The sequence below is a fragment of the Erinaceus europaeus genome, chromosome 11 (genome assembly GCF_950295315.1).
Source record: "Erinaceus europaeus chromosome 11, mEriEur2.1, whole genome shotgun sequence".
NCBI lineage: Eukaryota > Metazoa > Chordata > Mammalia > Eulipotyphla > Erinaceidae > Erinaceus > Erinaceus europaeus.
This window is the reverse complement of record NC_080172.1, coordinates 59,771,363-59,786,326: the sequence shown is the minus strand read 5'-3', so window position 1 is coordinate 59,786,326 and position 14,964 is coordinate 59,771,363.

The following is a 14,964-nucleotide window of genomic DNA, read 5'->3' as shown; positions in this document are numbered from 1 at the left end:
CAGAGGCAGCTGATTGTTAAGAAAGTAAAACAACAAACAAACAAAAACAAAACAAAAAAACACCTCAGGGCAGTCTTTCCCTTTTTTAGATCTAATTGGCAATTTAGAAAGAAAGAGGGCCAAGGGTTTCAGAAAGGAATAGACTTGGAATGGAACCCCTGTTGAGCCAGGAATCTTGGTAAAGAAAGAAGCTCAGCAGGGAAGCCTGCTAGGATCAGCTCTCTGGCACCCAGGGTCTGGTTATGGGGGTTGGGGGAAGGGGTGCACTTCTGGAATAATAAAAAATTTTTCCTTTCTTTTTTCCTCTATATTCTAACCCAAACTGGGCTATATTCACCCCCTTGGTGTCACATCTAGGACCCTGAATTCACTGTCCTGCTGAAGGCAAAAAATCCTACCGTTTCCAGCAGTTGTTGTCAGAACTCAGACCAGAAGCTACTTCTCAGTCCACCATCTTGGCTCCGCCCCTGCCCTTATTATTTTATTGTTGTTGTTATTGATGTCGTCATTGTTGGATAGGACAGAGAGAAATAGAGAGAGGAGGGGAAGACAGAGAGGGAGAGAGAGAGAGAGAAAGACACACCTGCAGACCTGCTTCACCGATTGTGAAGTGACCCCCGCCCCCCGGCCGGTGGGGAGCCAGGGGCTCAAACTGGGATTCTTAAGCCGGTCCTCATGCTTTGCTTCACCCACACTCCAATTTCTTATCCTAAAGAACAGTGTGTTTCTTAGCACAGACAGACAATAATTGATTAATTTGTTCCTACTAGGTCTGGTTTGCTCATGATTCCAAACAATAGTGCAAGTTATTCATTCATCCAGAAAATATAAAATGAGCACCAGCACTATGCTGTGCTTCAGGGACACAACATGAATGAAAATGCTTACAGACATGTCCATGGATAGCTAGATTGGAGAAACAGAGTGGGATAGCTGAACAGGTAAAAGCAAAGTGGTAACTGTCACTGAAAGACATCTAATACTTTCAAAAATGATTATTGGAAGGTGGGCTCATATGCAGAGGAAGCAAGGTTTTCATCAAGGGTAATGTCAAACCAGAAGCAGTTAAGCAAGTGGGAGCCAGTTACAGGTTTTTTAAAAAATAATTTTAAAGTATTTCATTTTTATATAAATTTTTAAATTATCTTTATTAATTTATTTTTAGATAGAGATATCCAGAAATCAAGAAGGAAAGAGGAGACAGAAGGGAAGAGAGACAGACAGACACCTGCAGCACTGCTTCACTACTCAAAGAGCCGGGCCCTTGCACTCAAATAGGTATGCCAACACCTGGCCCCCAAATAAGTATTAAGCTACCGATTTTTTTAAATTTCTTTACTGGGTGATTAATGTTTTACATTCAACTGTGACTACAATAGTTTGTACATGCATAACATTTCTCAGTTTTCTACATAACAATACAACCCCCACTAGGCCCTCTGTTATCCTTTATGGACCTGTACTCTCTCCTCCACCAACCCTAGAGTCTTTTACTTTGGTGCAATATACCAACTTCAATTCAGGTTCTACTTGTGTTTTCTCTTCTGATCTTGTTTTACAACTTCTGCCTGAGAGCAACATCATGCCATATTAAACCTTATGATTCTGACTTATTTTACTTAACATGATTTGTTCAACCTCCATCCAAGATTGGCTGAAAATGGTGAAATCACTCTTTTTTATAGCTGAGTAGTATTTCATTGTGTATATATACCACAACTTGCTCAGGAACTCATCTGTTGTTGGATACCTGGGTTGCTTCCAGGTTTTGGCTATTACAAATTGTGCTGCTAAGATCATATGTGTACACAGATCTTTTGGATGGGTGTGTTGAGTTCCTTAGGATATATACCCAGGAGAGGAATTGCAGGATCATAGGGTAGGTCCATTTCTAGCCTTCTGCGAGTTCACCAGACTGATTTCCACAGGGGGTGGACAAATTTACATTCCCACCAGCAGTGCAGGAGGGTTCCTTTAACCTCACAATGTCTCCAACATTTGTTCCTGCTACCTTTTCTGATGTATGACATTTTCACAGGAATGAAGTGGTATATATCATTGTTGTCTTTATTTGCATTTCCCTGACAATAAAAACTTGGAGCATTTTTCATGTGTTTCTCAGCCTTTTGTATTTATTCTGTGGTGAATATTCTGTCCATGTCCTCCCCTCATTTTTGGATGGGATTATTTGTTTTCTTGTTGTTGAATTTTGCAAGCTCTTTATGTATTTTGGTTGAGAAAGTAGGATGTTGAAGTCCCCTACTATGACTGTATTGCTGTTAATATATTACTGTAGCTCTTTCAGTAGATGTTTGATGTATTTAGATGGCTTCTCATTGGGAGCATAGTTTTTAATAATTGCTAAGTCCTCTTGGTTGATTGATCCTCTGAGCATTAAGTAATGTCCATCACAATCTTTTAAAATTTTATTTATTTTAAAGTCTATAGTGTCAGATATGCAAATAACTGTTCCTGCCCTTTTTTGTGGGCCCTTGGCCTGTATTATGGTTTCCATCCTTTCACTTTGAGACTGTGTTTGTCTTGTTGAGTTAGGTGGGTTTCCTGTAGACAGCATATTGTTGGGTTGTGTTTTCTGATCCGTCTTCCTACTCTGTGCCTTTTAATAGGTGCATTGAGACCATTGACATTTATTGATATCATAGATTGAGGATATCTTAATGACATTCTTATAGATTTTTAGATTATTCTGATACATGGCATATTTATGGTAGTCTGACTATTTTGTTTAAGATTTTATTTATTATTGAGAAATATAGGAGGAGAGAGACAGAGCCAGAAACCACTCTAGCACATGTGCTGCTGGGGATCTCATGCTTGAGAGTCCAAAGCTTTATCACTGTTTCACCTCCCAGAGCACCGGTGGTCTGACTGTTTATAGGAGAACTTTCAGAACTTCTTTCAGGGAAGGCCTGGTGATTGTTGATTCTTTCAACTGTTGCTTGTCTGAGAAGGTTTTTATGCTTCCATCTAGTCTGAATGAGAGTTTAGCAGGATACAATATCCTTGGTCAAAAGTCTCTCTCATTGAGTACTCGGTAGATACCTTGCCGTTCTCTTCTGGCCTTTAGTGTTTGTGTGGAGAAGTCTGCTGCTAATCTTAAGGGTTTTCCTCTGTAGGTATTCTTTGTCTTTTCTCTTGCAGCCTTCAGGATCCTTTATTTATTCTTATTCCTTTCCATTCTAAATATGATGTGTGTTGGTGTCTGTAAGTCTAGGTTGATTTTGTTTGGGACCCTCAGGGCTTCTTAAATCTTTATGTCTTTGATGTTTCTAGACTAGAGAAGTGCTCAGCTATTATGTCTTGAGGAATAATTTCTTCCACTCCCTCTCTTTCTTCCTTAGTAAGCCAATAATGTGTATATTATTTCTTTTGAAGTCATCCCGTATGTCTCTGTTGTTTTCAGAATCTCTTAAACTCTTTTTGAGATCTCTTACTTCTTTTTTAGTTGTCTCTAATTCATCCTTGATCTTGCTAATTCTGTTTTCAGCCTCATTTATTCTATTCTTTCTCCCCTCTACTGCTTTCTGGAGTTCATCTATTTTGTTACCCTGTTCTGATACTGTTTTAGCTTGTTCAGCTAGTTGTGTTCTTAGCTCAGCTATTTCAGCTTTCAACTCTCTAATAACCTTGAGATAATTTGTGTTTTCTTCCAGAGTCTCATTTGTTGTTTCTGCATTTCTGATGATAATTCTTTCAAACTCTTTACTCACTCATATGACTATTTCTTTAACAAGTGTTCAGATCTTGACCACACTGTTTGTGGTTCAACTTTTGGGGGGTTTTTAGCTGGACTCTTATCCTGGTTCATTTCTCTAATATTTCTTCTTGTTGGTTTAACCATTTTATTTATTATGTTATGAGGTCCCTCTCTCAGTGCTTTTCTTTTTTATTTTCCTTTTATTTAATTTTTTAACTTTTTATTTTTTATTTATAAAAAGGAAACATTGAGAAAACCAGAGGATAAGAGGGGGACAGCTTCACACAATTCCCACCACCAGACCTCCATATAACAACCCTTCCCCTGGTAGCTTTTCTATTCTTTAACCATCTCAGAGTATGGACCCAATATCATTGTGGAATGCAGAAGGTTGAAGGTCTGGCTTCTGTAATTGCTTCCTTGCTGAACATCGGCATTGACTGGTCGATCCATATTCCCAGCCTATCTCTCTTTCCCTAGTGGGGAAGGGCTCTGGGGAAGCAGAGCTCCAAGGCACATTGGTGGTGTTGCCTGTCCAGGGATTTCTGGTAGCATCCTGCTAGCATCTGGAACCTGGTAGCTGAAAACAGAATTAATATACAAAGCCAAACAAACTGTTGGACAGTTATGGACCTAAAGGCTTGAATAGTGAGATGAAGTGTTGGGATGTTCTCCATTTTGTAGATAGCTAGTAGGCATATTTTAGTTATATTTCAAAGGGCCTGTAGCTATACTAGTGTTTTTTGTTGTTGTTGTTGTTGTTTTTGCCTGAACCTGAAATCTGATATGCAGTTGGATCCAATATTGCCTGAGGAGATGATGCCATGGCTGGGAAAAGGACCATGGCTGGGAAAAGGACCAGAAAGCTGCATCGGGGAAGGGAGTAGCTCCTTAATATGGGAAAGGGGTATAAATATAACTGTAAAGCCTATCAATTTGATCTGATCTGGGGCCCATAATTAGCTTAGGAGCCTGTATGACCTCTAAATCCCTCTAGATCTGAGCTCACATTCTGTGGTCATGAGTAGGAACATTCCAGGCTGCCCCAGTATCAACCCATCTTCCTCAGGTGTAGCATAGAGTATGTTGTCCATCCTCCCTTCGGAGGATGGAACATTCTATGCCATTGTTGATCCAAGTTGAGGGCAAGGTCCTCTGGGGCCCAAAAAGGGGTCTATTTTGTTGTTTCTGATAGAGATGATTGGAAACAATGGAGAGAGGGATTTATTTGATGTCTAGGCCCATCAAGTCTGTTTGGGAGACTCAGGACTCCCTGATTAGGGCCCCAGCTGGTGGAATGACCTACTAGTGACTAAAGAGCATCATTAAAGTATGCCAGTCTCTGCACCTTATTCAGCTTTTGCAGTCCTTGCTTTGCTAAGGTTAGCTTTGGAGTGAGAGAGAGAGAACTGTAATAGGAAGTAGGTGAGAGGGGTATCTAAGTCTAAGTGGACATTGTTTCATTATGAAGTTGATACTAACTCACTATAGATTATTGTGTATTTCTGCTTTCAGGTATATATTTTGCCCTAATTTATAAATACATGTGAACATATCTTCTATCTTACAGGACCTGACCTATATCTAGGTTTTGGGACTTTGTTAGGAAGTGAACCTCTTGGAATGAAATTAGAGAATACCATGAAAGGAAAGGTCTCACCCAAGTGTTGAGGCTGAAGGGTTGGCAATCCATGCCTGATGTCTGTACACAGTCTGAGGTGAAGCATGCTGAGATGGTACTTGTTGCATTGATTAGGTTGGAATCAGCAGATGCAATATCATTTGGTCTGACTTGAGAGAAGCATGCAGGGAAGTGAGCCCCACCCCAGAGGTTCCAGGATTGGGAGAAACATAGGCTCTGTAGATGAAACAGGAGATTCCTATTGTCTTAGGGTTTAAGAAGACAATAAATAGTTACTGCAATAATCACATTGTTTGGCAATTGGGTTAACTTTGAAGAATCCCTTTGTTAGTATTTGCTGTATCCTACACACCCTCACCATATTTCATGTTCTTTGACATTGTTTGCATATAGCTATGCCACCAGTTGCTTTTGTTCTCCCTGGACTAAGCTTTTAAGAGAGTCAACATATCAAAGACTCAGCCTATATATTAAAAACACTCAGTCTGTGCTTTAAAAATTTTGAGATATTCAATCAATATTCCCCTCTCATAGTAATTAAATAGTGATTTATATGACTGCAAATTAATAGGAGTGTACATAAACACCATTCCCACCACCAAAAGACTGTGCCCCATCCCCCTCCCATGCCCCATGAAGCTGAACATTCACCCTCACCCTCCACCTAGGGTTTTTTTCTTTGGTGCCCTACTCCAAATTCAGTCAACTCCTGCTTTGAATTTCCCTTTCTGTTCTTCTTTCTCAACTTCTGTTTATCAGTTGTTTCATCCCATACTCATCTAAATCTTTCTGACTTAGCTCACTTAATATAATTTCTCCATCCACGATGGGTCAGAGATTGTGGGTTCATTATTCCTAATAGATGTGTAGTATTCCATTATGTATATATACCACAGCTTTCTCAGCCACTCATCTATTGTTGAGCACCTGGGTTGCTTCCAGGTTTTAACTATTACACATTGTGCTGCTATGAACATAGGTGTGCACATATCATTTTGATTGGGTGTTAGGGAGTCCTTGGGGTATATTCCCAGGAGAGGTATTACTAGGTCATATGGAAGGTCCATGTCTAACCTTGTGAGAGTTCTCCAGACTGCTCTCCACAGAGGCTGGACCAATTTACATTCCCACCAGCAGTGAGTGCAAAACGGTTCCTCTGGCCTCACATCCTCTCTAGCACTTGTTGCTGCTGTCCTTTTTGATGTATGCCATTCTCAAAGGAGTGAGGTGGTATCTCAATGTTGTCTTAATTTGCATTTCTCTGACAATCGGCAGCCTGGAGCAATTTTTCATATGTTTGTTAGCTTTTTGGATCTCCTCAGTAGTGAATGTTTTGTTTATTTCCTCTGCCCATTTTTGGATGGGTTCATTTTCTTTTATGGTGCTAAGTTTGCTGAGCTCTTTGTATATTTTGGTTATTAGTCTCTTCTTTGATGTATGGCATGTGAAGATCTTCTCCCTTTTTGTGAGGGGTCTCTTTGTGTGATAGTTTCATTGGCTGTGCAGAAGCTTTAAAATTTAATGTAGTCCCACTGGTTTGTTTCTCCTTTAGTCTTCCTTGATGTTGGATTTGTTTCATCAAAGATGTCCTTGAGTTTTATGTGGGAAAGTGTTCCACCAATGTTTCCCTCTAAGTATTTGATTGTTTCTGGTCTTACATCTAGGTCTTTGATCCATTTAGAGTTGATTTTGGTTTCCGGTGAGATAAGGTGGTTCAGTTTCATTCTTCTCCATGTTTCAACCCAGTTTTCCCAGCACCATTTATTGAAGAGCGCCTCCTTCCTCCATTTAATACTTTGGGCCCCTTTATCAAAGATTAGATGTACATAGGTGTGGGGCTTTAGTTCTGGGTTTTCAATTCTGTTCCACTGGTCTGTGTGCCTATTTTTGTTCCAGTACCAGGCTGTTTTGATAATGATGGCCTTATAATATAGTTTGAGGTCTGGGAGTGTGATGCCTTCATTTCTGTTTCTTTTCCTCAAGATTTTTTTTGGCAATTATAGGTGTTTTCTGGTTCCAGATAAATTATTTTAGTTTTTTTCTATTCTCTTAAAGAAGCTGGTGGACATTTGATGGGTATCGCGTTAAATTTGTACATTGCTATGGGGAGAATATTAGTTTTGATGATCCTTATTCTTCCAATCCATTAGCATGGGATGTTTTTCCATTTCCTGATATCAGTTTCTATTTCCTTTAATAGTGACTCATAGTTTGCAGTATACAAGTCTTTCACTTCTTTGGTCAGCTTTATTCCTAAGTAATTGTATTGATTTTGCTGCAACAGTGAATGGGAGTGTATTCTTCTTCAGATATAGTGTTTGCATAGAGAAATGCCACTGATCTTTGTACATTAGTTTTGTAGCCTGAGACCTTGATATATTACCTAATAACTTCCAGTGGTTTTCTGCTGGATTCTTTAGGATTTTCTATGTATACTGTCATATCATCTGCAAATAGTGAGAGCTTGAATTCTTCCCTTCCAATTTGTATTCCTTTGATTTAACTCTCTTGCCTGATTGCTATGGCAAGAACTTCCAATACTATGTTGAAGAGTAATGGTGATAGTGGACAGTCCTGTCTAGTCCCTGATCTGTGGGTAAAGTTTTTAGCTTCTGTCCATTGAGTATGATGTTGGCTGTAGGTTTGCTATATATGGATTCCACTATCTTGAGGAATTTCCCATCTATTCCCATTTTTTGTAGTGTTTTTAGCATGAATGAGTGTTGGATTTTGTCAAATGCTTTCTCTGAATCTATTGAGATAATCATGTGGTTTTTGGCTTTGCTTTTATTGATGTGGTGAATGACATTGATTGACTTATGTTAAACCAGCCTTGCACTCCTGGGATAAATCCCACTTGGTCATGATGAACTATCCTTTTGATATATTTCTGTATCCAGTTGACCAGGATCTTGTTTAATATTTTGGCATCTATGTTCATCAGAGATATTGGTATATAGTTTTCCTTTTTTGTTCTGTCCCTATCTGCTTTTGGCTTCAGGGTGATGTTGGCTTCATAGAATGTAGAAAGGAGTATTCCTGTTTCTTCGATCTTGTGGAAGAGCTTTAGAAGTATAGTTATTAACTGTTTCCTGAAAGCTTTGTAGAATTCGTTTGTGAAGCCATCTGGTTCAGGACTTTTGTTGTTGGGGAGATTCTTAATAACGGTTTCATTTTCTTTGTCTGTGATTGGTGCATTTAGGTTTTGTAGTTCTTCTTGGTTCAGTTTTGGAAGGGCATATGCTTCTAAGAATTCTTCCATTTCTTCCAGATTCTCTAGCTTGGTGGCATATAGTTCTTCATAGAAGGTTTGCATAATTTTCTGGATTTCTGTGGTGTCAGCTGTGATATCTCCTCTATAATTTACAATTCTATGAATTTGAGTCTTCTCCCTTTTTTGTTTAGTGAGTCTGGCTAGGGGTTTGTCAATCTTGTTTAATTTTTCAAAGAACCAATTTAGGTTTCACTGATCTTTTGTATGGTTCTCTTATTTTCGATGTTGCTCTAATTTTAGTGACTTCTGTCCTTCTGGTTGCTTGAGGGTTCCTTTGTTCCTCTGCCTCTAAGTCCTTAAGGTGTGCAGTAAGGTTGTTTATTTGGGCTTTTTCTTGTTTTTAATATGTTTCTCTATGGCTATTAGTTTCCCTCTCAGTACTGCTTTAACAGTGTCCCAAATATTTTGATAGGTTGTGTCTTCATTTTCATTTGTTTCCAGGAACGTTTGAATTTCTTGCTTCACTGTCTCTCTGACCCAATGGCTCTTAAGCAGTATGTTTTTAGTTTCCAAATTCTGTGTCTTTTAGTAATTTTCTGTTTGTTGTTAAATGTTAACTTTACTTCACTGTGATATCAGACGGTACTTGGGATGATTTCAATGCTCTTGAATTTGTTGATGCTGTCTTTGTGGCCTAACATGTGGTCTATTCTTGAGTATGTGTTGTATGGATTTGAAAAGAATGTGTATTACAATTTTGGGGGATGAAGAACACTGAAAATGTCCAGGAGGTCTAGTCTGTCCATCTCTTCATTTAACTTTCTTGTTTCTTTGTTGATTCTCTGCTTCATTGATCTGTCTAAGTTGAGAGTGGAGTGTTAAAGTCTCCCACTATTATTGTATTACCATTGATGTATTTTTGAAGTTCTTTCAGCAGGTGTTTGCTGTATGTAGATGGTCCCTCGTTGGGTGCATAGATATTAATAATTGTTAAATATTCTTGGTTGATTGATCCTCTAATCATTATGTAATGGCCTTGCCTATCTTTTATTAATTTATTTAATTTAAAATATATTGTGTCAGATATGAGATGGCTGTTCCTGCCCTTTTTTATGGTCCATTAGCCTGTATAATAGTTTTCCATCCTTTCACTTTAAGTCTGTGTTTGTCTTGTTGGGTCAGGTGGTGTTCTTGCAAGCAGCATATGGTTGCGTTATGTTTTCTGATCCTTCCTCCCACTCTGTGCCTTTTGATGTGTGAGTTTGACCTATTGACATTTGTTGATATTATGGATTTAATTTATTGTAGTGCCATTATTCAACAATTTTTTTATTTTTTCTGATATATGCTAAGTATTATGGTGATGTTCTTGTTTATAAGAGGTCTTTTAGAACCTCTTTCAGGGCCAGTTTGGTGATGGTTGTTTCCTTTGACTGTTGTTTGTCTCAGAAGGTTTTGATGACTCCATCTAGTATGAATGAAAGTCTAGCAGGATATATTATCCTTGGTTGAAACCCTTTTTCATTCAGGGCTCGATAGATATCTTGCCATTCTCTTCTGGCTTTTAGAGTTTGAGTGGAGAAGTCTGCTGATAATATTATGGGTTTCCCCTGTATGTGACTTTTTGTTTTTCTCTTGCAGCCTGTAGGATACTTTCTTTATCCTTACTTCTTCTCATTGTGACTATGATGTGTCTTGGTGTCTTCAGGTCTGGGTTGATTCTGTTTGGGACTCTCTGGGCCTCTTGAATCTTAATGTCCTTTCTGTTGTTTAGGTCCAGGAAGTTTTCTTTTATTATTTCCTCTAGAATTTTTCCTTCCCCTTCCTCTCTTTCTTCCTCTGATTGGCCAATGATACAAATGTTACTTCTTTTGAGATCATCCCATATGTCTCTGTTGTTTTCAGTGTCTCTCAATCTCTTTTTCAATTCTTTTACCTGTTTCTTAGTTTTCACTAGCTCATCCTTTCTCTAGATAATACTTTTTTCTGCTTCTGTTAGCCTGCTTTCCCTTACTTCAGCTTCTTTCTTCAGTTCAGTTATAGTATTAACTTGTTCTGCTAATTGAGTTTGTAGTTCAGCTATTTCAGCTTTCAGTTCTCTGATTACCTTGAGGTAGCTAGTATTTTCTTGAGGGTCTCATCTGTTGTGTCCCTAATTCTGATATCCCTTTCCCCCATAGTTGTTTTCATTTCTTTTATTATTAAGTTTACTGTTGCTTGCATACTTTTCTTATCTATGGTTACTTCTGACTGATTTGGAGTTTCTTCTGGGATCCTGTCTTGATTCATTATGGTTGCAGTTTTATTTGCTCTTGATCTAACCATTTTTTTATTGATGTGTTTTTATTTTTTCTGTTCTGTTGTTCTTCTGCTGTTGTATTTTGAGTACAAGCCATGCTATGCTAAACATCTTTATGACAAATGTAGTCACCAATCTCAGAAATTACAATAATAGTAACTGAAGCTAGGATTGATAGAGTTTAACCAATCAATACCAGTTAGCTTAACAACACCTCAGGTCCAAGAAAAAATAGCAACCAAATCTAAATGAATGAGAAAGAGAAAGTAAAAAAGGGAAAGCAATAATAGACTATTATGCAAATCTACTGTCCACTGTAAATTCTAGGAATAGCAAGAGGAGAAAGGGAAGTAGAGAAGAGAGATAAACACAGAGAGTCCATTCTGAGTCAGGTTTATTCCCCAAAATAATTCACAAGTGAGTGTCAGTGAATTCAGAAAGCAGAAGAAGGAGAAGGGAAGAAAAAAAGATAAGAACAGAAAAAAAAGGAGCAATGAAAGGAAAGAGTTTTGTTTTTTTTTAATTAGCTTGGAGGAGGAAAAAAGGGATGGAAGAGGTATAATGAGACAAGTTCCTCTCACAATGGACAGGACAACCAGTCACCTAGCAATGGAGAAAGCAATAACAGTTAATTTTGGTCAACCTGAAGAAGGAGGAGGGAGAGGGACATGCATATATATAATAGTAATAATAAAATAAAATAAAATGAAAAACCCTAACAGTCAGTCTGCAGCTTGGTGGGCTCAAGATTAGCTCAGATAGCCTGAGCAAAGACAGCCAATTGCAAAAAAAAAAAAAAAACACAAAACTTCCAAGTAGTCTTTCCCAGGTAGGGGTGAGGCTCTGATTGGTCAGATATTTTTTTATTCAACTAGAGCTCCTTCCACTTAGAAACAAAAAAAAAAAAAGAGAGAGAGATAGAGAGAGAGACAGAGAAGGAAATAAAATAGGAAAAGAAATGGAATAAACCCCTGTTGAGCCAGGAATCTTGGTAAAGAAAAAAGCTCAACGGGGGCCTGCTAGTAGCAGCACTCCAGCCCCTGGGGTCTGGTTTTGGGATGGGCAGAGGGGTGCACTTCAGGAAAAATCAGAAGATTTCCTTTCTTTTTCCTCTGTTTTCTAACTCAAGATTGAGGTATAGTCTCACCTCCTTGGTGTCACACTTAGGACCCTTTTTCACCATCCTGCTGACAGTATAATTTCCTACCTATCTGGCTGCTGTTGTTGGAGCTCAAGCCAGCAGCTGCCTCCAAGTCTCCATCTTGGCTCTGCCCTCCTCTCAGTGCTTTTCAAATTACTGATCACTCTTGCCTGGATTGACTTGTGTCTAAGTAAAGCACTTAAAGAGTTCACAGTTGTGGAAATTGACAGTTGTTTCAATATTATTTCAATCCCTGAGTTGGAGTGCAGTGGCTGTTAAAACCTCTTGTTCTTTTTCTTCCCTTTAGGCTATGGGAGCCTGAAGGCTTTTAAACTTTAAGTAGGCATTTTATCTTAACCCCTCACTCTGGCCAAGAGATAAAGCAGATTGGGGCAGAGATAATCCAGTGGTTATGCAAAGAGACACTCACACCCCAAGCTCCAGGATCCAAAGCTCCAGGCTCAATTCAGCTTCTCTTCCAAGCTGGGCAGCACTGCTGGACCCTGTGAGTTTCTAACCAAGTCCCATTTATAGTCTGTAGGTTCTGAAACAATCATTCACCATGTTCTCATCAGGAGAACAATGTGGAAAGGCTCCCATTATACAGCCCCACTGTTAGGCCCCTGAGATGTAGATCTTCTCCTGAGTTTCCTGGTCAGTTCTCTGTTCCCAGATGTCAACACAGAGCCTCCCCGCTGCTGCTCCAGCCCCTGAGGGTAGTAGCAATGGAGACTCACAGTTGCATTTTCTGAGTCTTAGGGGAGTCCTCTCCTCCCTTCAGCAGACTTTTTGTTGGTTAAACAGTCTGGAGGTGATACCTCAACTGGTAAACTGCTGGACTGTTACCAGGCGCTCTATCTCTCCTTAGACTCCTCCCTGTCCATGAGCCACATGTGTTTGCACCCACTGGTGGTTTGGTGGTTCCTTAAGTCATTCTAGTCCTGCCTTGTTGCAGTCCCAGGTGGTGTCCTTTGGTATTCCTAGTTGACCTGGGAGAGAAGAGAAGAGGAGAGGAAACATCCAGTTACAGTTCTGGGCAGAGAGCAGCTCCTAAAAGTCCTATGAATAAAGGAGTCACATATGTAGGGTTGAAAATTGTTCCTTTGTCTTAAAAGGTTTTGCAAATTAATGGCAGAATTTCACTGGTGAAGGCATGAGATAATGCTTCATTATGATAGACTTGTTCCTGCTACAGAGATAGGGGAGGAAGTACATGAGTCAGTGGGAGCCTTCCCAGGTCAAAGTAGATAAAAGTTTGGGCTAAGATGGCATCCATGGAGGTGTGGAAAGAGGACAGGTTTTAGAAATATAGAAATATTAAATATATTTAAAATAAACCTGGATTGGGGAGGTAATATATTATTTATGCAAAAGACTTTCATGCCTGAGGAGCCAAGCTCCCAGGTTCAATCCCCAGCATCACCATAAATCAGATAAATCTGTTAAGAAAACAAAACAAAAGAAAACAACCAAAACTAAAATGGCTTTCCAAAACTGTGTCAAATTGGTCGTTATAGAGTGAGTTATAAAAGTGACATCTAGTGTCAGGGGAGATAGGTCAGTCTATTTGAGGACCAGACTAAATGCCTGAAACCAGAGACTGAATGTTCAACTCATGGTACCATTTTATGCCAGAGCTGAGCAGTGCTCTAATCCTCTCTCATAAAGAAGAAAGAAAAAAAAAAAAAACCCAGTCTTACAAAAGTGTGACATCTAGATTTCTGACTTGGTAATTTGCACACAGTGAGAGTACTCCTAATTGAAATGGGAAATACTGGAAAAGAAACCACAGAAAACCAGGATGTGGAGGGAGAGGTGAAGACACAGCTAGGTGCCTATTTCTGTCACACTTATACAGGTTTTTTTACTGTATACGCTCAAGGTGGCAATGATCTCCATTTCATGGAATTCTTTATAGGTTCATTGATGCACCTTTATACTCCTCAAAAGTGGGATATGCACTTTCTAATCTTCAAATCTTTAATGCCAGATTAAAGTAACACACTTAAGATGAGTGTGTTACTTCTCTAGGGAGACCATAGCAAATAACCTCAACATGGGTGGTATAAACTAATTCAATTTATCCTTACAGTTCTAGAGTCCAGCAAATCACACCACCCTGTGTCATCAGGACCACAATCCTTGTAGATACTAAAGGAGGATGTTCATTTTCCCATTCCATCTGCAGTAGGCTTCCTAGACTTGGGCATCATAAGTCTAATCTCTGCCTATACCTTGACTTGGCCTTTGTCTTATTAAGGGTACCGATATTGGACTTAAAGCTTAGTCTAAACTATCTCAGAATTCCTACCTTAATTACATTTGCAAAGAACCTTTTTCTACTGCCCAGCAAGTGTCCTAGTTCTGATTCTTTAAAACCACTGAATCTTGCAGGTAGGAATCTATAATGGTGCAGCCTTTATGTTAATTTCTTTTTTTTAAATGTTTATTTATTTATTCCCTTTTGTTGACCTTGTTGTTTTATTGTTGTAATTATTATTGTTGTTGTAATTGTTGGATAGGACAGAGAGAAATGAAGAGATGAGGGGAAGACAGAGAGAGGGAGAGAAAAATACCTGCAGACCTGTGAACCGACTCCCGGGCAGGTGGGGAGCTGGGGGTTCAAACCAGGATCCTTACTCTGGTTCTTGTGCTTTGTGCCATGTGAGCTTAACCCTCTGTGCTACCGCCTGTCTCTCTATCTTAACTTCTTAAGAGTTTGACATATACTTACCATTTGATTCAGATGTTCTACTTCTATTAATTTACCTAGGACAAAAGATAACACAAAGACTTGTAAGCAAACATTCACAGCAACTTTATATACAATCATCAACCTAGAAATAGCCCTGATGTCCACCAACAGATGAGTGGATAAACAAATTGTAGTATGTTCATACACTAAAATCCTGATCAACAAAGAAAGGAAATGACAGCAACATAGACAAAT